This window comes from Henckelia pumila, chromosome 4 (genome assembly GCF_033568475.1).
Source record: "Henckelia pumila isolate YLH828 chromosome 4, ASM3356847v2, whole genome shotgun sequence".
NCBI classification, from domain to species: domain Eukaryota; kingdom Viridiplantae; phylum Streptophyta; class Magnoliopsida; order Lamiales; family Gesneriaceae; genus Henckelia; species Henckelia pumila.
Window position 1 is genome coordinate 186,776,610 of NC_133123.1, and position 20,741 is coordinate 186,797,350.

Genomic DNA, 20,741 nt, shown 5'->3' on the forward strand with positions numbered 1-20,741 from the left:
TTGAGAGACAAATCAACAAAAAATTCATTCATTGTTGGGTGCGATCATACCAGTACTAATGCACCGGATCCTATCAGAACTCCGAAGTTAAGCGTGCTTGGGAGAGAGCAGTACTAGGATTAGTGACCCCCTGGGAAGTTCTCGTGTTGCACCTATTTTTCATTAATTTCTTTTTTTATTACTCGTCCTTCTTGTTCCTTCGATTCCTCGCCGTCTTATTCCTGATTTTTCGGTCCAATCCGTGGATAGATAAGATGCAATCGACTGAATCACACGACGTGGACGTGCGATCAGGATGACGCGGGCCGCTTTAGAGGGTCCCACCGCGCCCTACGGGAAAAACGACCCGAAATACCATCTCCGGGTTGGAATTTAAGCATCACCGTCTCTTAGACCGAGATGCGCGCTATAGGTATCGAGACGAGCTTCGTGTGAGCAGGCTGAGGCTCTCGAAACTCTCAGCCGATCGAAAGTTATGTCCTTTTGAAAGTGCATCGCCTATTCCTCCGATCCGCAATTCGAGAGACAATTAAACAAAAAATTCATTTACTGTTGGGTGCGATCATACCAGTACTAATGCACCAGATCCCATCAGAACTCCGAAGTTAAGCGTGCTTGTCAAGAGCAGTACTAGGATGAGTGACCCCCTGGGAAGTTCTCGTGTTGCACCTATTTTTCATTAATTTCTTTTTTTATTACTCGTTATTCTTGTTCCTCCGATTCCCCGTCATCTTATTCCTGACTCTTTCGGTCCAATCCGCGGATAAAAAAGATGCAATAGACTGAATCACACGACGTGGACATGCGATCTGGGTGACGCGGGCTGCTTCAGTGGGTCCCACCACGTCCTACGAGAAACACGACCCGAAAGACCATATCCGGGTTGGAATTTGAGTGTCTCCGTCTCTTTGACCGGGATGCGCGCTGTAGGTATCGAGACGAGCTTCGCGTGAGCAGGCTGAAGCTCCCGTAACTCTCAGCCGATCGAAAGTTATGTCCGTTTGAAAGTGCAGCGCCTATTCCTCCGATCCGCAATTCGAGAGACAAAACAAGAAATAATTCATTCACTGTTTGGTGCGATCATACCAGCACTAATGCACCGGATCCCATCAAAACTCCGAAGTTAAGCGTGTTTGGGCAAGTGCAGTACTAGGATGGGTGACCCCCTAGGAAGTCCTCGTGTTGCACCCCTTTTTAATTAATTTCTATTTTTATTACTCGTACTTCTTGTTCCTCCGATTTCTCGCCATCCTATTCCCTACTCTATCAGTCTAATCCGCGGATAGAAAAATGCAATAGACTGAATCACATGATGACGCGTGATTCGGTGGGTCTTAGCGCGCCCTATGGGAAAAACATCCCAAAATACCATCTCCAAGTTGGAATTTGAGCGTCTCCGTCTCTTAGACTGAGATGCGCGTTGTAGGTATCAAAACGAGCTTTGCATTTGAAAGTGCAGCGTCTGTTCCTCCGATCCGCAATTCGAGATACAAAACAATAAAGAATTCATTCACTGTTGGGTGCGATCATACCAGCACTAATGCATCGGATCCCATCAGAACTCCGAAGTTAAGCAGGCTTGGGCGAGAGCAGTACTAGGATAGGTGACCCCCTGGGAAGTCCTCGTGTTGCACCCTTTTTCATTAATTTATTTTTTTATTACTCGTACTTCTTGTTCCTCCGATTCCTCGCCTTCCTATTCCCGACTCTTACAAACCAATCCTCGGATAGAAAAGATGCAATAGATTGAATCACACGACGTGGACGTTCGATCTGGGTGACGCAGACCGCTTCTGTGGGTCCCAGCACGCCCTACGGTAAAAACGACCCAAAAGACCATCTTCGGGTTGGAATTTGTGTGTCTCTGTCTCTTAGACCGAGATGCGCGCTATAGGTATCGAGACGAGCTTCGCGCAAGCAGGATGAAGCTCTTGTAACTCTCAGCTGATCGAAATTTATGTCCATTTGAAAGTGCGGCGCCTGTTCCTCCGATCCGTAATTCGAGAGAAAAAAACAACAAAGAATTCATTCACTGTTGGGTGCGATCATACCAGCACTAATGCACCGGATCCCATCAGAACTCCGAAGTTAAGCGTGCTTTGGCGAGAGCAGTACTACGATGGGTGACCCCCTGGGAAGTTCTCGTGTTGCACCCCTTTTTCATTAATTTCTTTTTTTATTACTCGTACTTCTTGTTCCTCAGATTCCTCGCCATCCTATTCCCGACTCTTAGAGTCCAATAATCGGATATAAAAGATGTAATAGAATGAATCACATGACGTGGACGTGCGATCTGGGTGACGCAGGCCGCTTCGTTGGGTCCCAGAGTGCCCACGGGAAAAATGACCAGAAAGACCATCTCCGGGTTGGAATTTGTGCGTCTCTGTCTCTTAGACCGAGATGTGCACTGTAGGTATCTAGACGAGCTTCGCGTGAGCTGGCTGAATCTCCCGTAACTCTCAGCTGATCAAAAGTTTTGTGCGTTTGAAAGTGCAGCACCTATTCCTCAGATCCGCAATTCGATAGACAAAACAAGAAATAATTCATTCACTGTTGGGTGCGATCATACCAGCACTAATGCACCGGATCCCATCAGAACTCCGATGTTAAGCGTGCTTGGGCGAGAGCAGTACTACGATGGGTGACCCCCTGGGAAGTCCTCGTATTGCACCTCTTTTTCATTAATTTCTTTTTTATTACTCGTACTTCTTGTTTCTCCGATTCCTCGCCGTCCTATTCCCGACTCTTAGAGTCCAATCATCGGATATAAAAGATGCAATAGACTGAATCACATGACGTGGACGTGCGATCTGGGTGACGCAGGCCGCTTCGTTGGGTCCCAGAGCGCCCTATGGGAAAACGACACGAAAGACCATCTTCGGGTTGGAATTTGTGCGTCTCCGTCTCTTAGACCGAAATGCGCACTGTAGGTATCTAGACAAGCTTCGCGTGAGCTGGCTGAATCTCCCGTAACTCTCAGCTGATCAAAAGTTATGTGCGTTTGAAAGTGCAGCACCTATTCCTCAGATCCGCAATTCGAGAGACAAAACAAGAAATAATTCATTCACTGTTGGGTGCGATCATACCAGCACTAATGCACCGGATCCCATCAGAACTCCGATGTTAAGCGTGATTGGGCGAGAGCAGTACTAGGATGGGTGACCCTTTGGAAAGTCCTCGTGTTGCACCCCTTTTTCATTAATTTTTTTTTATTACTCGTACTTCTAGTACCTCTGATTTCTCGCCGTCCTATTCCCGACTGTTTCAGTCCAATCCGCGGATAGAAAAGATACAATAGACTTAATCACACGACGTGGACGTGCAATCTAGGTGCCGCGGGCCGCTTCGGTGGGTCCCAACGCGCCCTACGGGAAAAATGACTCAAAAAACCATCTCCGGATTGGAATTTGTGCGTCTCCATCTCTTTAACTGAGATGCATGCTATAGGTATCGAGACGAGCTTCGCATGAGCAGGCTTAAGCTCCCGTAACTCTCAGCCGAACGAAAGTTATGTTCGTTTGAAAGTGCAGCGCCTGTTCCTCCGATCCGCAATTCGAGAGACAAAACAACAAAGAATTCATTTACTGTTGGGTGCGATCATACCAGCACTAATGCACCGAATCCCATCAGAACTCTGAAGTTAAGCGTGCTTGGGCAAGAGCAGTACTACAATGGGTGACCTCCTGGAAAGTCCTCGTGTTGTACCACTTTTTCATTAATTTCTTTTTTTATTACTCGTACTTCATGTTCCTCCGATTCCTCGCCTTCCTATTCTTGACTCTTACAGTCCAATCCTTGGATATAATAGATGCAATAGACTAAATCACACGACATGGACGTGTGATCTGGGTGACACAGGCCGCTTCGGTGGGTCCAAGCACGCCCTAGCGGAACAACGACATGAAAGACCATCTCCGAGTTGGAATTTGCACGTCTCCATCTCTTAGACCGTGATGCGCACTGTAGGTATCGAGACGAGCTTCGCGTGAGTAGGATGAAACTCCCGTAACTCTCAGCCGATCAAAAATTATGTCCGTTTGAAAGTGCAGCGCCTGTTCCTCCGATCCGCAATTCGAGAGACAAAACAACAAAAAATTCATTCACTGTTGGGTGCGAACATACCAGCACTAATGCACCGAATCCAATCAAAACTCCAAAGTTAAGCGTGCTTGGGCGAGAGAAGTACTAGGATAGGTGACTCACTTGGATGTTCTAGTGTTGCACCACTTTTTCATAAATTTTTTTTTATTACTCGCACTTCTTGTTCCTCCGATTCCTCGCCATCCTATTCCCTTCTCTTTCAGTCCAATCCGCGGATAGAAAATATGCAATAGACTGAATCACACAACGATGAAGTGCAATCTGGGTGACGCGGACCGCTTCGGTGGGTCCCAGCGCACCCTACGGGAAAAAGGACCCGAAAGACCATCTCCGGGTTGGAATTTATGCGTCTCTGTCTCTTGGACCGAGATGCGCGCTATAGGTATCGAGACGAGATTCGCGCGAGCAAGCTGAAGCTCCCGTAACTCTCAGCCGATCGAAAGATATGTCCGTTTGAAAGTGCAGCTCCTGTTCCTCCGATCCGCAATTTGAGAAACAAAACAACAAAGAATTAATTCACTGTTGGGTGCGATCATACCAAAACTAATGCACCGGATCCCATCAGAACTTAGAAGTTAAGCGTTCTTGGGCTAGAGCAGTACTAGGATGGGTGACCCTCTGGGAGGTCCTCGTGTTGCACCCTTTTTCATTAATTTATTTTTTTTATTACACGTACTTCTTGTTCCTCCGATTCCTCGCCGTCCTATTCCCCACTCTTAGAGTCCAATCCTCTGATAGAAAAATGCAATTGACTGAATCACACGACATAGACGTGCGATATGGGTGACGCATTCCGCTTTGGCGGGTCCCAGCGCGCCCTACGGGAAAAAAACGACACGAAAGACCATCTTCGGTTTGGAATTTGTGCGTCTCCGTCTCTTAGACCGAGATGCGCTCTGTAGGTATCGAAAGGAGTTTCGCGTGAGCTGGCTGAAGCTACCGTAACTCTCAGCTTATCGAAATTTATGTGCGGTTGAAAGTGCAGCGCCTGTTCCTCCGATCCGCAATTCGAGAGACAAAACAAAAAATAATTCATTCACTGTTGGGTGCGATCATACCAGCACTAATGCATCGGATCCCATCAAAACTACGAAGTTAAGCGTTCTTGGACGAGAGCAGTACTAGGATGGGTGTCCCCCTGGGAAGTCCTCTTGTTGCACCCTTCTTTTATTAATTTTTTTTTATTACTCGTACTTCTTGTTCCTCCGATTCCTCGCAGTCATAATCCCGACTCTTACAGTCCAATCATCGGATAGAAAAGATGCAATAGACTGAATCACACGACGTGGACATGCGATCTGGGTGACGCAGGCCGCTTCGGTGGGTCCCAGCGCGCCCTACGAGAAAAACAACACGAAAGACCATCTCCGGGTTGGAATTTGTGCGTCTCCATCTCTTAGACCGAGATGCGCGCTGTAGGTATCGAGACGAGCTTTGCGTGAGCAAGTTGAAGCTCCCGTAACTCTCAGCCGATCAAAAGTTATGTCCTTTTGAAAGTGCAGCGCCTGTTTCTCCGATCCGCAATTCGAGAGACAAAACAACAAAAAATTCATTCACTATTGGGTGCGATCATACCAGCACTAATGCACCGGATCCCATCAGAACTCCGAAGTTAAGCGAGCTTGGGCGAGAGCAGTACTAGGATGGGTGACCCCATGGGAAGTTCTCGTGTTGCACCCCTTTTTCATTAATTTCTTTTTTTTATTACTCGTACTTCTTGTTCCTCCGATTCCACACTGTCCTATTCCCGACTCTTTCAGTCCAATCCGCGTATAGAAAAGATGCAATAGACTGAATCACACGACGTGCACGCGCGATCTGGGTGACGCCGGCCGCTTTGGTGGGTCCCAGCGCGCCGTTCGGGAAAAACGACCCGAAAGACCATCTTCGGGTTGGAATTTGAGCGTCTCCATCTCTTAGACCGAGATGCGCGCTGTAGGTATCGAGACGAGCTTCGCATGAGCAGGCTGAATCTCCCGTAACCCTCAGCCGATCGAAAGTTATGTCCATTTGAAAATGCAGCGCAGCGCCTTTTCCTCCGATCCGAAATTCAAGAGACAAAATATTAAAGAATTCATTCACTGTTGGGTGCGATCATACCAAAACTAATGCATCGGATCCCATTAGAACTCCGAAGTTAAGCGTGCTTGGGCGAGAGCAGTACTAGGATTGGTGACCCCTTGGGAAGTCCTCGTGTTGCACCCCTTTTTCATTAATTTATTTTTTTATTACTCGTACTTCTTGTTCTTTCGATTCCTCGCCGTCCTTTTCCCGACTCTTACAGTCCAATCCTCGGATAGAAAAGATGCAATAGACTGAATCACACAATGTGGACGTGCGATCTGGGTGACGCGGGCCGCTTCATTGGGTCCCAGCGCCCTCACTACAAGAAAAACGCAAAAAAGACAACGGATTTTCTCCGTTGTTGTAGGGGGTCTAAAACCGTTGTAACTGATCGTGTTGTCAAAACTGCGCCCCTACGACATCGGATTTCATCCGTTGTCGTAGACACCAATATGTTGTCTTTGAGAGAAACAACAACGGATAAAATCCGTTGTCGTAGGGACGCAGTTTTGACAACACCATCAGTTACAACAGTTTTAGATCCCCTACGATAACGGATAAAATCCGTTGTCTTTTTCTATATAAAAAACAAAAAAAATAAATAAATTTTTTTATATAAATTGTAATATTATAAATAAACATAAATTTAAAATTTCATAAATAAAATTTAATATACAATTTTTTAGTATTACAAATTACTCAAAATAAAATTTTAATTCAATGCACACTACAGAAAAATGAGAAAAAAGTTCAGAAACTAAGGACTAGAGGCGTGAACAAAGAGAACATGATCTTCTGCTTCCCATCTACGTTCGTGTTCTCACACGCAGAATATGCTGGAAATCCTCGTTCAACACCAGCGACTCCAATTCAATTGATGTTGAATATTCTGCTGCACCAAATTTGAGTTCTGAAGCGCGATAGTAACGAGTAAAAATGTAGGCTATGTTACAGACACAAATAACTATAAGTACTTACTAATGAATAAAATCTGTATAATTAGCCAGTGATATGATGATAGTCTGCCAATCGAGCATAAATAGTAAGGATACAAATAAAGAGCACAAGACATCAAAAACAGACGAGAAAAGTGATTTTTGAAGTTGACAAATAAATGACCAACCTCCATGACTTTAACTTCATAATCACGTAGCTGTTGTTCATATGCCATTTCCTTATTTGAAACTCTGAAAAAATATGTAGAAATCCATCCAACCGTAAGACCTAAAACCATAATCATATATCACCTCCTCACAAAACCAAGATAGTCGATCTAACATACTGATTTTTGTGACGAAGCTGAAGATCGAAAACTATCCATGATCTTCCTGGATAAACTTGCTTACAAAGAATGCTTTTATGAAGCACCTGACATTATACGCAGGCTTGGTTTCAGAAATTCTTGAAGCTCATATTTAGACCTACAACATACAAGTCAAGAATTGTAAATCAAGTGTTTAGCCTCATGTTAATTTTTGGTCTTACAGGTGAGGTAAAGTGACAAGTTCTGTAAATAACAAAACTAAAAAAGAAACAACAATTGGTCTTCATCTCAATAAAAAAATGTTCACTAATTAACAATTAAACCCACCTGATAAATCTTGAATGCTCTTCATGGGCAGCGTCTGGTCCAGGTTTTGACACTCCTTCAGGAATATAAGCCTCGTAAATAGAATTAGCCGACGCATTTCCACCAACCTCCATCATCGCATCAATTTCATCATCAGACCATTCATCTAATGTCACGGACAAAACCTGTAGGATAGAAATTACGAGGTGAAAACAAAAGGAATCAAAGACATTAGCAGAGACTGAATGGGGCCCTTCAGAGGTTAGGGTAAAAATCTCGTAAAAGAGTGTCAATCACCTTAGAAATATGAGTGCCAAGGCTTCTGTGAACTCCGCAGCACTTCAAGCATATAAACACTCCAATATTTGCGGACCTGAATCATACAGAGGTATCCGATTTCTGAATCATATACTCCTTCGGCAGTGATCTGCATTTGGCTTCCACTCAGTGACCTATTAATTTCGGAATAAAAAGGGTTGATGGATACTGTGAAGCTCATATTCTAAGGGCCGGATATAGTTTTCTGGGGCTCATAAACAGGTTCAAGTACTTCGTCATTGACTGTTGCCGACTCTGGTGTGAATGCTTGCTGCATGAATCCTTGGAACAACTCATTTCCAACGGATAGAGGCTCTGCATAGCCCCAAGAAAACTTTTCCCCATTCGAATTTTCCACAGACATGTCGAACCTCATGTTGTAAGACATTGCATCTGGATATATATTCCCCTTCTTCTTTTCAACCTTCTCCACCAGACATAATTTCTTTGATTTATCCAATTCAGTGTATTCGTATCTCAACCCCGAAAATGACACAGCAGGAGAATACCCTCCATCAGTACTGCTTGTGAGATTAATGCTTCTGAAGTACCCTGCATCGTTACCAGTTTTATTTGTCCAAATCTTTCCAACAATTTTGGCATGATTTCTGATGGTTAGGATTGAAGGGTACCTGAGATTCAACCTTAATGAACAATCTTCTACATCGATCATTCCCAAAATGGTTAACTGGATCCAAGATTCGACAAGCAACAATCAACAACTGGTTTTTCTTATCATCGCATGATCCCTCACCGATCAAAGTGGCATTAAGATCAAAATTTTCATTAAACGCAGCATAGCTGTCATTCTGAAATCTTACCACGTACCGAATCATTATTTCCTCCACATAACACTGGATTGGAGACAAGGACACCGCATGAGGCAAGAATCCGTGCGAAGGACAAGTTTGAGCATTGTCGCACTCTCTTCCAAGCTCCACCTCGAAAGTAAATAAGCCCTGTGATAGCGAGGAGCAAAACTTGCTCGAATCCAAATCAAGTGACTGGTTTTTTGGACCTTCAAAACCACCCAAATACCCACCTCCGACTTCTTTCGAAACCAAAGAGTAACTATAGTTGGGAACAAAAGGAAAAGAAAACATTGAAATTGGCTCGAAATACACCGAGTCGGCCTTAACTGAACTTGTGCTTTCCAAAGCTCCACTAATCACACTAGTAAACATAGTTGGATTCAAAGAATAGTAACTCAGCTTCAAAACAACATCAAGATTGATAACCTTACCTTCATTAGACTTCCAAGAAGCTGACCCAACCATACAAAGCTTCCTCGAAGATTCTGACCAGAAACCATTCAACAAAAACGTGATCAAGTTTGATCTAGAACATCTCGTTCTGCGGTAATAAGATCCATCATAGCTGAAATTGCCTCTTTCCTGATTGTAATATCCTGATTATAATACCGGTAATAAGATCTAGAAATGTGCAGAGAAGAAATATCAGTGATTTCGAGTCGAAGTCGTCTCCATCTTTAGCCTCACAACAAAAACTCGGATAATAATTCCATATGCTATATTTTCTCCTAAGGATTGACAGGAATATAAACAAGTATTCGAGAATGGAATAGAAGTATTTAGTAACTAAAATCAACTGGCATTGTTTACCTGATGAAACTTAATCTAGTAAAAATCAGTAAATGACTCGCACTCTTCATCATCCATTGGCTTACATCTGAAAAAAACACACCAAAACAATCAAAATATTAATCAATTACTGATACTAAAATTCTGCTTCCACAGAATAAACCTATATTTTTTAGGTGATAACTGACACCAATAAATCCCCAAGCACAACAAGATGAATTCTATGGGGAAATAAAGAATAAAAAGAAAAAATGATTCAGAAACTGCCCAATTTCTAGTTATTAATAGTTAAACATGCATCCATGTCGAATATCGGATGATTAACAAGCACTCACTCTTCAACTTTGCCATAGGTAGAGAATAAATTTAATAACTCATCACCGCAGCCAAGCTTCGGAACGTTCCTCACAATAAAATATCTGTAGTAAAAGTATTTTGATACCCAATTATTCCTTGAGTAAATTCAAAACTAAAACAGAATGAATTTGTAGGGAATAAAAAGTTAGTCACAAATTTTTATTCATCACAATCTGTATACACTCGAACTGCAGGAACCTCATCTTTGTATTTAGGCATTTTCTTACCTAATCACGCCTAAAAAATCCCCAATCGCCTTTTGTCAAACTTTTTCCTGAAAAAACAGAGAGGAATACAAGTGGACCTAGAGATCGGGAGCTTGGCCGGAGACATGAGCCTGTACTTAGCTCCATTGCAAGATCCACCTCTGCCGCCGGGTAAAGTCGTATCCGAAGCCGCTGCCTGGAAAATTCTCGGGAGTGAGAGAGTGATCGAAAGTTTTCCATCATCGATCCTTCTTCTACAACCGCTCTCGATTTGAAGTCGGCTAGAGTGCTATGGCAGCTAGGGTTTGATAATGGATGGTGAGAGAGACGAGGAGAGAAAAGAGAGACGAGAGATGAAAAGAGAACGAAAGGGTGTTTCTCATTATAACATATTTAAAAAAAATTAATTTTATTAATATATAAAATAATAATACAACAACGGTTTTGTAGAATCCGTTGTCGTAGGCCATAAAAAACACGCTCAAAGACAACGGATTTTAAAATCCGTTGTCGTAGGCCATAATCCGTTGTCGTATGACCATAAAAAAAGGCCCATCGACAACGAATTTTAATATCCGTTGTCGTAGGACACAAAAAAAGCGCTAATAGACAACATATTATAAAATCCGTTGTCATAGGTCATAATTTGTTGTCGTTCTTTAACAAAATAAGGCAAACGACAACGGATTTTAATAAATCCGTTGTGAAAGCTCATGAGACAACAGTTTTTTCACAAAACCGTTGTCGTTTAGACGTTGTTGTACATCAAATTTGTTGTAGTGCCTACGGGAAAAACACCCCGAAAGACCATTTATGGGTTGGAATTGTGCGTCTCCGTCTCTTAGACCGAGATGCGTGTTATAGGTATAGAAACGAGCTTAGCGTGAGCAGGCTGATGCTCCCGTAACTTTCAGTCGATCGAAAGTTATGTCCGTTTGATAGTGCAGCGCCTGTTCCTCCGATCCGCAATTCGAGAGACAAAATAATAAAGAATTCATTCACTGTTGGATGCGATCATACCAGCACTAATGCATCGGATCCCATCAGAACTCCGAAGTTAAGCGTTCTTGGGCAAGAGCAGTACTAGGATTGGTGACCCCCTGGGAAGTCCTCGTGTTGCACCCCTTTTTCATTAATTTCTTTTTTAATTACTCGTAATTCTTGTTCCTCCGATTCCTCGCCGTCCTATTCCCGACTCTTACAGTCCAATCCTCGGATAGAAAAGATGCAATAGACTGAATCACATGACGTGGACGTGCGATCTGGGTGACGCGGGCCGCTTCGGTGGGTCCCAGCGTGCCCTACGGGAAAAACAACCCGAAAGACCATTTATGGGTTGGAATTTGTGCGTCTCCGTCTCTTAAACCGAGATGCGCGCTGTAGGTATCGAGACGAGCTTCACGAGAGCACGCTGAAGCTCCCTTAACTCTCAGCCAATCGAAAGTTATCTCCGTTTGAAAGTGCAGCGCCTGTTCCTCTGATCCGCAATTCGAGAGACAAAACAACAAAAAATTCATTCACTGTTGGGTGCGACCATACCAGCACTAATGCACCGGAACCCAGCAGAACTCCGAAGTTAAGCGAGCTTGGGCGAGAGTAGTACTAGGATGGGTGATCCCCTGGGAAGTTCTCGTGTTGCAGCCCTTTTTCCTTAATTTCTTTTTTTTTTATTACTCGTACTTCATGTTCCTCCGATTCCACACCGTCCTATTCCCGACTCTTCCAGTCCAATCCGCGGATAGAAAAGATGCAATAGAATGAATCACACGACGTGCATGTGCGATCTGGGTGACGCCGGCCGCTTTGGTGGGTCCCAGCGCGCCGTTCGGGAAAAACGACCCGAAAGACCATCTTCGGGTCGGAATTCGAGCGTCTCCATCTCTTAGACCAAGATACTCGATGTAGGTATCGAGACAAGCTTCGCGTGGGCAGGCTGAAGCTCCCGTAACTCTCAACGATCGAATGTTATGTCCATTTGAAAGTGCAGCCCTGTTCCTCCGATCCGCAATTTGAGAGACAAAACAATAAATAATTCATTCACTGTTGAGTGCAATCATACCATCACAAATGCACCGGATCCCACTTCGAAGTTAAGCGTGCTTGGGCGAGAGCAGTACTAGGATGGGTGACCCCATGGGAAATCCTCGTGTTGCACCCCTTTTTCATTAATTTCTTTTTTTATTACTCGTACTTCTTGTTCCTCCGATTCCTCGCAGTCCTATTCCCTATTCTTACAGTCCAATCCTCAGATAAAAAAGATGCAATAGACTGAATCACACGACGTGGATGCGCGATCTGGGTGACGCGGGCCACTTCGGTGGGTCCCACCGCGCCCTACGGGAAAAATGACCCAAAATACCATCTTCGTGTTGGAATTTGTGCGTCTCTGCCTCTTAGACCAAGATGCGCGCAATAGGTATCGAGACGAGCTTCACGTGAGCAGGCTGAAGCTCCCGTAACTCTCAGCCAATCGAAAGTTATGTCCGTTTGAAAGTGCAGCGCCTGTTCCTCCGATATGCAATTCGAGAGACAAAACAACAAAGAATTGTTGGAAAACGGTGTTCAGATCAATCAGAATTGATACCCGGTGCAGCGGAAGTTTTAAAATTTTATATGGAACGATTCCATATCATGGGTATCAAAACTTTACGATTAAATTGTGCATGTAAAAATTAAATAACAATTAAATTTTTACCTTGAATCTCGAAACGAGATTATGGACACCAACAGATAACTCTGCTCTTGTTGTATATCCCAGGAACTGATGGACGAACAATTCTTCAATCAGGTCCACGAACAGAATTGGAATCCCTCTGATAGATTGCACTAGAAAATCTATCATAGTTTCTACGAAGAGAATTAACGAATTTGATCCGTTAAACCAGACTGCAAATTCCAAATTCACAGACTGGATTTCAGAGAGAAAATACAGAGAGGGGGCGGCCACTATAGGTCTCAAAAACCCTAGTGTTCGAAATTATGAGCCTCTGTTCTTTAATTTCTGTACTGAAATAACTTATTTATAATGTGGGCTGCTAACAGCTTAGGGCCCATTAGTCATAAGTTCAAGCCTGACAAGCAAAGCCCGCATGTTCAGAAATTAATATAAAATTCATCGTGACTCAGATTGATAAACCAATTTCACCAATGTGCACAGAAACCATTTTTGCATCTTTTAGAGTCAAGATAAATTTTCTGAATCCGAATTCAGTGATTTCAAAAAATTCCCATCCCTATGTCATTTTAGGAAATCTTACTCTTCTACTCTGATATAAGAAGTCCCACTTCTTTATTCACTAAATTTAACTCTTTAAATTTAATTATCTCAACGGGGATTAAAAATCCATTACTTGTGTGACCCTCAATGGTTCAGGGTTACAGCTAGCCGTGGGCTCACAACTCCTTGTGACTCGGAACAACAATTTCCGACTTGCCCATCGAATCATGGTAAGAGCGCCTAGCAACATCGCCCCATGATTCCCTAGGTATCACTGATAGTGCCTGCAAGAACCAATAGATTTTGGTTAGCGTACAGTACGGTCCCTTCATCCATATATCCCGATCGAATCAACAACCATTGGTAAATCGAGAGTCGTTCGAGATTCGATAACTATGCAATGCATCTTGAAGATCAAATAGTGACATCGCATGTGCTACTAAGAAACCATTTCTTAAAACACATCATGTACTCTGGCCAGAGATTCGTCACACTAATATCTCCTCAGATTGCATAGGATATCCACATTAGCAAGTATGTGGTGAATCCTTGACAACAAAGCATCGACTCCTATATGTGTCGTAACTGTACCCAATCCCGACACCTGTTGACCCCAATAGAGTCGGTAAACGAGTCAAAGTACAGTACTAGCATATAGAGTCTCAATGATGTTTCAAGTAGTAAGGACTAATGGCTTACAACCAAAACCGCGGACTTTATCCACTCGATAAGTGATAACCACTTGGAAAGTCCGGATAGGGTAGTTCGATCATTCATCGTATGAATATCCATTTGCATGCTTTGAACATCTCTATGTTTCATACCAATGAAACATGGTACTCGGCATCGCAAATGCTAGTCTCAATCTCGAGCGATCCTTATCCTTATTAACGGACGGCTCAATCGACTAGGAACAGTTTAGAATATACAGTGACTATAAGATGTGTTTCATGATAGCCATCCTCATGTGCCACCACATCTTACATACACTATAGTATATTCAAGGTCTTCATCTAAACATCTTATAGTATGTCACAACATAATAATATGATAAAAGATAAAGTAAATGCCATTATAAAAGTGTAAATTATATTAAACAAAAGATTGTTTATACATAGAGTCATAAAAACCCTTAGCCACAAGTTGGCTCACCGGGCACCCACTCTTTCAATCTCCCACTTTCCCTAAAGCCATCTAGTCATACTACACAGTCCCATTGCTTCGCGATGTTTGTCAAATAATGGTCCTGGCAAGGGCTTAGTAAGTGGATCAGCGATATTGTCTGCAGAGGCCACTCTCTCGACAGTGATGTCTCCTCTTTCCATGATCTCCCGGATGATGTGGTATTTCCTCAGTACGTGTTTGGATCTTTGATGAGACCTTGGTTCCTTTGCCTGAGCAATGGCACCCGTGTTGTCACAGTACACCGGGACTGGACCAACAACTTCAGGAATAACGCCCAACTCTTGGACGAAATTCCTCATCCAAACGGCCTCTTTAGCAGCAGCTGATGCCGCAATGTATTCTGCCTCAGTGGTGGAATCCTCTGTGGTGTCCTGCTTGGAACTTTTCCAAGAGACAGCACCGCCATTGAGCATGAACACAAATCCAGAGGTTGACTTCGAGTCATCCACGTCACTTTGGAAGCTAGAGTCGGTATAGCCTTCCAATTTCAGTTCTCTTCCTCCATATACCATGAACATATTCTTAGTCCTTCGTAAGTACTTAAGAATGTCCTTCACGGCTTTCCAATGCATTTGACCGGGATTGGCTTGATATCTGCTCGTGACACTCAGAGCAAATGCTACATCCGGTCTGGTAGATATCATCCCATACATGATACTACCTATGGCTGACGCATATTGTACATGTGTCATTTTCTCTATCTCTTCATCAGTCTTGGGACACATGGACTTGGATAGAGAAACTCCATGACACATAGGTAGATGTCCTCTCTTGGACCCATCCATTGAAAACCTTTTCAATATTGTGTCGATGTAGGTTGCTTGAGTGAGTCCTATCATTCTCTTAGATCTATCTCTATAGATCTGTATCCCTAGAATATAGGATGCCTCACCCAAATCCTTCATCGAGAATCTACCAGATAACCATATTTTTGTTGACTGCAACATCCCTACATCATTCCCAATGAGTAAGATGTCATCAACATAAAGTACTAAGAATGTCATAGCATCCTTAACTACTTTCTTGTACACGCATGGTTCCTCCAGATTCTTGATGAAACCAAAATCCTTTTATTGTTTCATCAAATTTCTGGTTCCAACTTCTTGATGCTTGTTTGAGACCATAGATTGATCTCTGAAGCTTGCATACCTTATTCTCGCTTCCCATGGATGTGTATCCCTCAGGCTGCGTCATATAGATCTCTTCCTTAATGTTTTCATTAAGAAATGAAGTCTTCACATCCATTTGTCATATCTCATAGTCATACCAAGCAGCTATGGCAATAAGGATTCTTATGAACTTGAACATTGCAACTGGTGAAAAGGTTTCATCATAGTCAACTCCTTGTCTTTGAGTATAACCTTTCGCCACCAATCGTGCCTTGTAGGTCAATACCTTACCATCAGGCCCAAGCTTTCTCTTGTAGATCCATTTACACCCTATTGGAACAATTTCATCGGGAGGATCTACTAAAGATCAAACTTGTTTTGTATGCATCGAATCTATTTCCGACTGCATAGCTTCAAGCCATAAATTTGAATCCGCATCAGAAATTGCTTCCTTGAAGTTTTTTGGATCACATCCAACTTCAGGTTCATCTTGATCCCCTTCAAGAAGAAGACCATATCGAATAGGAGGTCTAGAAGTCCTCTCGGATCTTCTAGGTATAGGCGTGTCCTTTGAAGATTCTTGAGGTATGGGATCATTATTTTGTATTTCGGGTTCTTCTCGAATTTCTTCGAGTTCCATCATCTCGCCTTTCTTATCCAATAAGAACTCCTTCTCCAAGAAGGTGGCATTCCTTGAAACAAACACTTTTGTTTCAGTAGGATGATAGAAATAATATCCGATTGAATTCTTCGGATACCCTACAAAATAACATAAGGTGGATCGACTATCCAACTTATCTCCCACTGTCTGCTTCACGTAAGCAGGACATCCCCAAATCCTCAAGTACGAATACTTAGGAGCTTTGCCATTCCATAACTCGTATGGTGTTTTGTTCACTGCTTTAGTATGGACGTTGTTCAACAACAACACCGCTGTTTCAAGCGTGTAGCCCCAAAACGAAGGTGGAAGCTCAGTGAAGCTCATCATGGATCGAACCATGTCCAACAAAGTTCGATTACGACGCTCTGATACACCATTCAGCTGAGGTGTCATAGGAGGAGTCCACTGAGAGAGAATCCCATTCTCTTTCAGATAGTCCAAAAACTCGGTACTTAAGTATTCTCCACCTCGATCCGATCGAAGTGCTTTAATACTTTTTCCTAGCTTGTTTTCTACTTCAGCCTTGAATTCTTTGAACTTTTCAAATGCTTCAGACTTATATTTCATTAAATATAAATACCCATATCTTGAATAATCATCAGTAAAGGTAATGAAGTAGGTGTGGCCAAATTGAGTACCAATTCTAAATGGACCACAAACATCTGTATGGATCAAATCCAACAGATTTTGACTACGCTCAGGTTTCTTCTTGAATGGAGATTTAGTCATTTTTCCTTTCAGGCAGGATTCACAAGTAGGTAGAGAGTTAATATCAGACATATCAAACATGCCCTCTCCCACTAGCTTGTTCATCCTCCTTGAGGAAATATGACCTAGCCTAGCATGCCAAAGGTTTGCCGGGTTTTGACTATCGATTTTCCTTTTGTTCGTTGTTACCGGTTTATCAACATAATTTATTGGAACGTCTTTTAATTTTAAGTTATATAGATTGTTTTCAAGTTGTCCATTTCCAATCAAACATTCATTCTTGTAAATATTGCAAATCCCATTCACAAAATTGCAAGAAAAACCATCTCTATCAAGCATAGAAACAGAAATAATGTTTTTAATCAAATCTTTGGCACAAATAAAAAAATATTTCTCATAATACAACTTAAAATTTGTTTGCAAAATTAAACAAATATTTCCCATAGCTATGGATTTAACTCTGGAACCATTCCCGAGCCTTGACTGGGTCTCACCTATCCTTAGCCTATTACTTCTTGTCATCATTTGCAACTCATTGCAAATGTGAGATCTACATCTGGTATCCAATACCCAAGAAGTAGTGTTAAGAAAAACATTTATTTCAATATAAAACATACCCTTTGCAGTTCGCAACTGCTCGAGGTATTCCTTGCAGTTACGTTTCCAATGACCGGGTTTCTTGCAGTGATGGCAAACTTGTTTAGACTTGTCCAATTTTGCATGTAACATTTGGCCTTGAAATCATGGTCCAACCATTTCTCTAGTTCGGCCAACCTTTCGGCAGTTACATCAGCCGGGGCTGTTTTTGGAGAAGCCTTTTCTAACACTTAGAAAATCTTTTCCGAACTTAGGACAATATTAACTTATGGAATCATTCTGTATTGTTTGCGCCAGTAAGTTTGTTTTGTTCGAGAATTGAAACATGTGGATTACGAAGATTCATCATAATGATATACTGAGATGAAACAGACAATTATCGATGATTGTTTAATTAATTTACTAAGACATAAAATATGGCGAATTTTTATTTTATGAATCACACTCCCACTATTTTGACGATTTCACCACCCTCTAGTGAAAACGAGAAACATTTTCTTTAGTGGGAACATGAAGTCCAATTGACAAACTATAGTCCCGAATAATATCAGCCAACCATAATTTTCAAAAGGTAGAGCCCAATTGCTTCCAAAACAACCTCCATGTTTTTACCTCATGTCCAATAAGGGCCCAATAATATGACGCCGTTTATTGTGACATGTCAAGATGACCCATCAATATTAAGTTGTGATGGACGGTCGCCATGTGGATCCCCAATAATATGAGCCAATCCCATGGAAGTTTCACCCAACTTACAACATGTGTCGATCCAATGTACAGCTTTTCGACGAACGAGCCCCCCCAATAATATGAGCCGGACCATATCCGCGGGTAGCATCACATACATTGAACGTTGATGGAAGGTAGAAATATTTAAACAATATTTAAAATTCCCTTTTGTTTATCTTGATATCAATTTTAAATCATATTTAAAATGAGGGATTTTAATTTTGAAAATTTGTCTCATCATTTAAAATTTGTATTCTTGCGGGATTCATACAATTTAGTCTAAACATGCATACAACGATAATATCATATATTATATTTTAGGATGATCGATTCCATTACTAATCGACCCGTGGTTGCCAATCACGAGTCTAAGTCCAATCCTAGGTGATATGCAAGTATGCAATGCAATCCTATTACATTGTGCTTCCAATTTACATTTCTTCAGTCTTTATTGTCTGCTGGGCCCACCTCCGTCTTCAAATCTTCATCTCCCACTAAGTATAATGTATTTACAATAAATAACTATGACAAGTAGAGGATACATTTTAAGGGGTGAGAACGGGCCATAAACCAGGCCCACTTTTATTACATATGACAATTCATATTGGGCCATAAACCAGGCCCATTAATAAATCCAACAACAATAAAAACAAAATGTAAATTCCCTAACATACACCTACAAAATTGGTCATGGCAATCGATCATCCTTATCCAATAATATTTAATTCAAAATTAATTTATTAGATAACATGCAATGGCAATTAAATTAAAAAGGATAAAATCATATTCCATATATAAAATCTTATTTTACATAAAAAATCATATTTTATCTTTTTATCAAATAAAATCATATTTTACATATAAAATCCAATTTTATACATAAAATCATATTTTACTCAATATTTCCATAAGATCATATCTTATCATCAATTGCACCAAAAATAATTAATTTCATAAAATTTGATTTAACGGATAAAATCTATAAATTTTCCAAAAATTCAAATTTATCCAAAAATCAATTTTAAAATTTTCAGACTCGAACAATTCGATCCGACGCCTCGTGGACCAATCAAAAACAATTTTCGATCGGACCAAAAATAGAATTTTAACATATTAAAATTTTAATTAAAAAATAAAAAATTAATTTTCCCGGGCCGCCCGGGACGATCCCGGGCAGCCCGTGCCCCAAAAGGGGCTCGGGCCGGGCAGCGCCGTGCGCTGCGCTGGGCAGCGACGTTCGCTACCCCGGGTTTGCCCATTAATTTTAAATTTTTTAATAATTTGTTTTGTTTCAAAAACCGAGGCCTTAAAAATTTTGTACAATCGATTAATTTAATCGCTTGATCTGAGCAACCTGGCTTTGATACCACTGTTGGAAAACGGTGTTCAGATCAATCAGAATTGATACCCGGTGCAAAGGAAGTTTTAAAATTTTATATGGAATGATTCCATATCATGGGTATCAAAACTTTACGATTAAATTGTGCGTGTAAAAATTAAATAACAATTAAATTTTTACCTTGAATCTCGAAACGAGATTATGGACACCAACAAATAACTCTGCTCTTGTTGTATATCCCAGGAACTGATGGACGAACAATTCTTCAATCAGGTCCACGAACAGAATTCGAATCCCTCTGATAGATTGCACTAGAAAATCTATCAGAAGTTTCTACGAAGAGAATTAACGAATTTGATCCGTTAAACCAGACTGCAAATTCCAAATTCACAGACTGGATTTCAGAGAGAAAATACAGAGAGGGGGCGGCCACTATAGGTCTCAAAAACCCTAGTGTTCAAAATTATGAGCCTCTGTTCTTTAATTTCTGTACTGAAATAACTTATTTATAATGTGGGCTGCTAACAGCTTAGGGCCCATTAGTCATAAGTTCAAGCCTGAAAAGCAAAGCCCGCATGTTCAGAAATTAATATAAAATTCATCGTGACTCAGATTGATAAACCAATTTCACCAATGTGCACAGAAACCATTTCTGCATCTTTTAGAGTCAAGATAAATTTTCTGAATCCGAATTCAGTGATTTCCAAAAATGCTCATCCCTATGTCATTTTAGGAAATCTTACTCTTCTACTCTGATATAAGAAGTCTCACTTCTTTATTCACTAAATTTAACTCTTCAAATTTAATTATCTCAACGGGGATTAAAAATCCATTACTTGTGTGACCCTCAATGGTTCAGGGATACATCTAGCCGTGGGCTCACAACTCCTTGGGACTCGGAACAACAATTTCCGACTTGCCCATCGAATCATGGTAAGAGCGCCTAGCAACATCGCCCCATGATTCCCTAGGTATCACT

At 41.6% G+C, this 20,741-nt stretch overlaps 12 non-coding genes and 4 pseudogenes across 12 annotated transcripts; all 16 read left to right on the forward strand.

Annotated features, from left to right (window-relative positions):
- Positions 1–36: 36 nt before the first annotated feature.
- Positions 37–155, forward strand: LOC140869290 (5S ribosomal RNA). The gene has a single exon (XR_012146669.1). It is a non-coding gene; the product is annotated as a 5S ribosomal RNA (ribosomal RNA).
- Positions 156–554: 399 nt separating this feature from the next.
- LOC140869528 (5S ribosomal RNA) lies at positions 555–672 on the forward strand (annotated as a pseudogene).
- Positions 673–1,072: 400 nt separating this feature from the next.
- Positions 1,073–1,191, forward strand: LOC140868567 (5S ribosomal RNA). Its single transcript, XR_012145978.1, has one exon. It is a non-coding gene; the product is annotated as a 5S ribosomal RNA (ribosomal RNA).
- A 327-nt stretch (positions 1,192–1,518) lies between these two features.
- LOC140868267 (5S ribosomal RNA) lies at positions 1,519–1,637 on the forward strand. Its single transcript, XR_012145692.1, has one exon. It is a non-coding gene; the product is annotated as a 5S ribosomal RNA (ribosomal RNA).
- A 400-nt stretch (positions 1,638–2,037) lies between these two features.
- Positions 2,038–2,156, forward strand: LOC140868506 (5S ribosomal RNA). The gene has a single exon (XR_012145920.1). It is a non-coding gene; the product is annotated as a 5S ribosomal RNA (ribosomal RNA).
- Positions 2,157–2,555: 399 nt separating this feature from the next.
- LOC140868657 (5S ribosomal RNA) lies at positions 2,556–2,674 on the forward strand. The gene has a single exon (XR_012146064.1). It is a non-coding gene; the product is annotated as a 5S ribosomal RNA (ribosomal RNA).
- Positions 2,675–3,072: 398 nt separating this feature from the next.
- Positions 3,073–3,191, forward strand: LOC140868166 (5S ribosomal RNA). Its single transcript, XR_012145595.1, has one exon. It is a non-coding gene; the product is annotated as a 5S ribosomal RNA (ribosomal RNA).
- A 398-nt stretch (positions 3,192–3,589) lies between these two features.
- On the forward strand, positions 3,590–3,708 carry LOC140869178 (5S ribosomal RNA). The gene has a single exon (XR_012146566.1). It is a non-coding gene; the product is annotated as a 5S ribosomal RNA (ribosomal RNA).
- A 400-nt stretch (positions 3,709–4,108) lies between these two features.
- Positions 4,109–4,227, forward strand: LOC140869775 (5S ribosomal RNA; annotated as a pseudogene).
- A 398-nt stretch (positions 4,228–4,625) lies between these two features.
- Positions 4,626–4,744, forward strand: LOC140868941 (5S ribosomal RNA). Its single transcript, XR_012146337.1, has one exon. It is a non-coding gene; the product is annotated as a 5S ribosomal RNA (ribosomal RNA).
- A 401-nt stretch (positions 4,745–5,145) lies between these two features.
- LOC140869537 (5S ribosomal RNA) lies at positions 5,146–5,264 on the forward strand (annotated as a pseudogene).
- Positions 5,265–5,662: 398 nt separating this feature from the next.
- LOC140870506 (5S ribosomal RNA) lies at positions 5,663–5,781 on the forward strand. The gene has a single exon (XR_012147464.1). It is a non-coding gene; the product is annotated as a 5S ribosomal RNA (ribosomal RNA).
- A 406-nt stretch (positions 5,782–6,187) lies between these two features.
- On the forward strand, positions 6,188–6,306 carry LOC140868790 (5S ribosomal RNA). Its single transcript, XR_012146191.1, has one exon. It is a non-coding gene; the product is annotated as a 5S ribosomal RNA (ribosomal RNA).
- Positions 6,307–11,223: 4,917 nt separating this feature from the next.
- Positions 11,224–11,342, forward strand: LOC140868811 (5S ribosomal RNA). The gene has a single exon (XR_012146212.1). It is a non-coding gene; the product is annotated as a 5S ribosomal RNA (ribosomal RNA).
- A 400-nt stretch (positions 11,343–11,742) lies between these two features.
- Positions 11,743–11,861, forward strand: LOC140868100 (5S ribosomal RNA). Its single transcript, XR_012145534.1, has one exon. It is a non-coding gene; the product is annotated as a 5S ribosomal RNA (ribosomal RNA).
- Positions 11,862–12,262: 401 nt separating this feature from the next.
- Positions 12,263–12,375, forward strand: LOC140869687 (5S ribosomal RNA; annotated as a pseudogene).
- Positions 12,376–20,741: the final 8,366 nt, after the last annotated feature.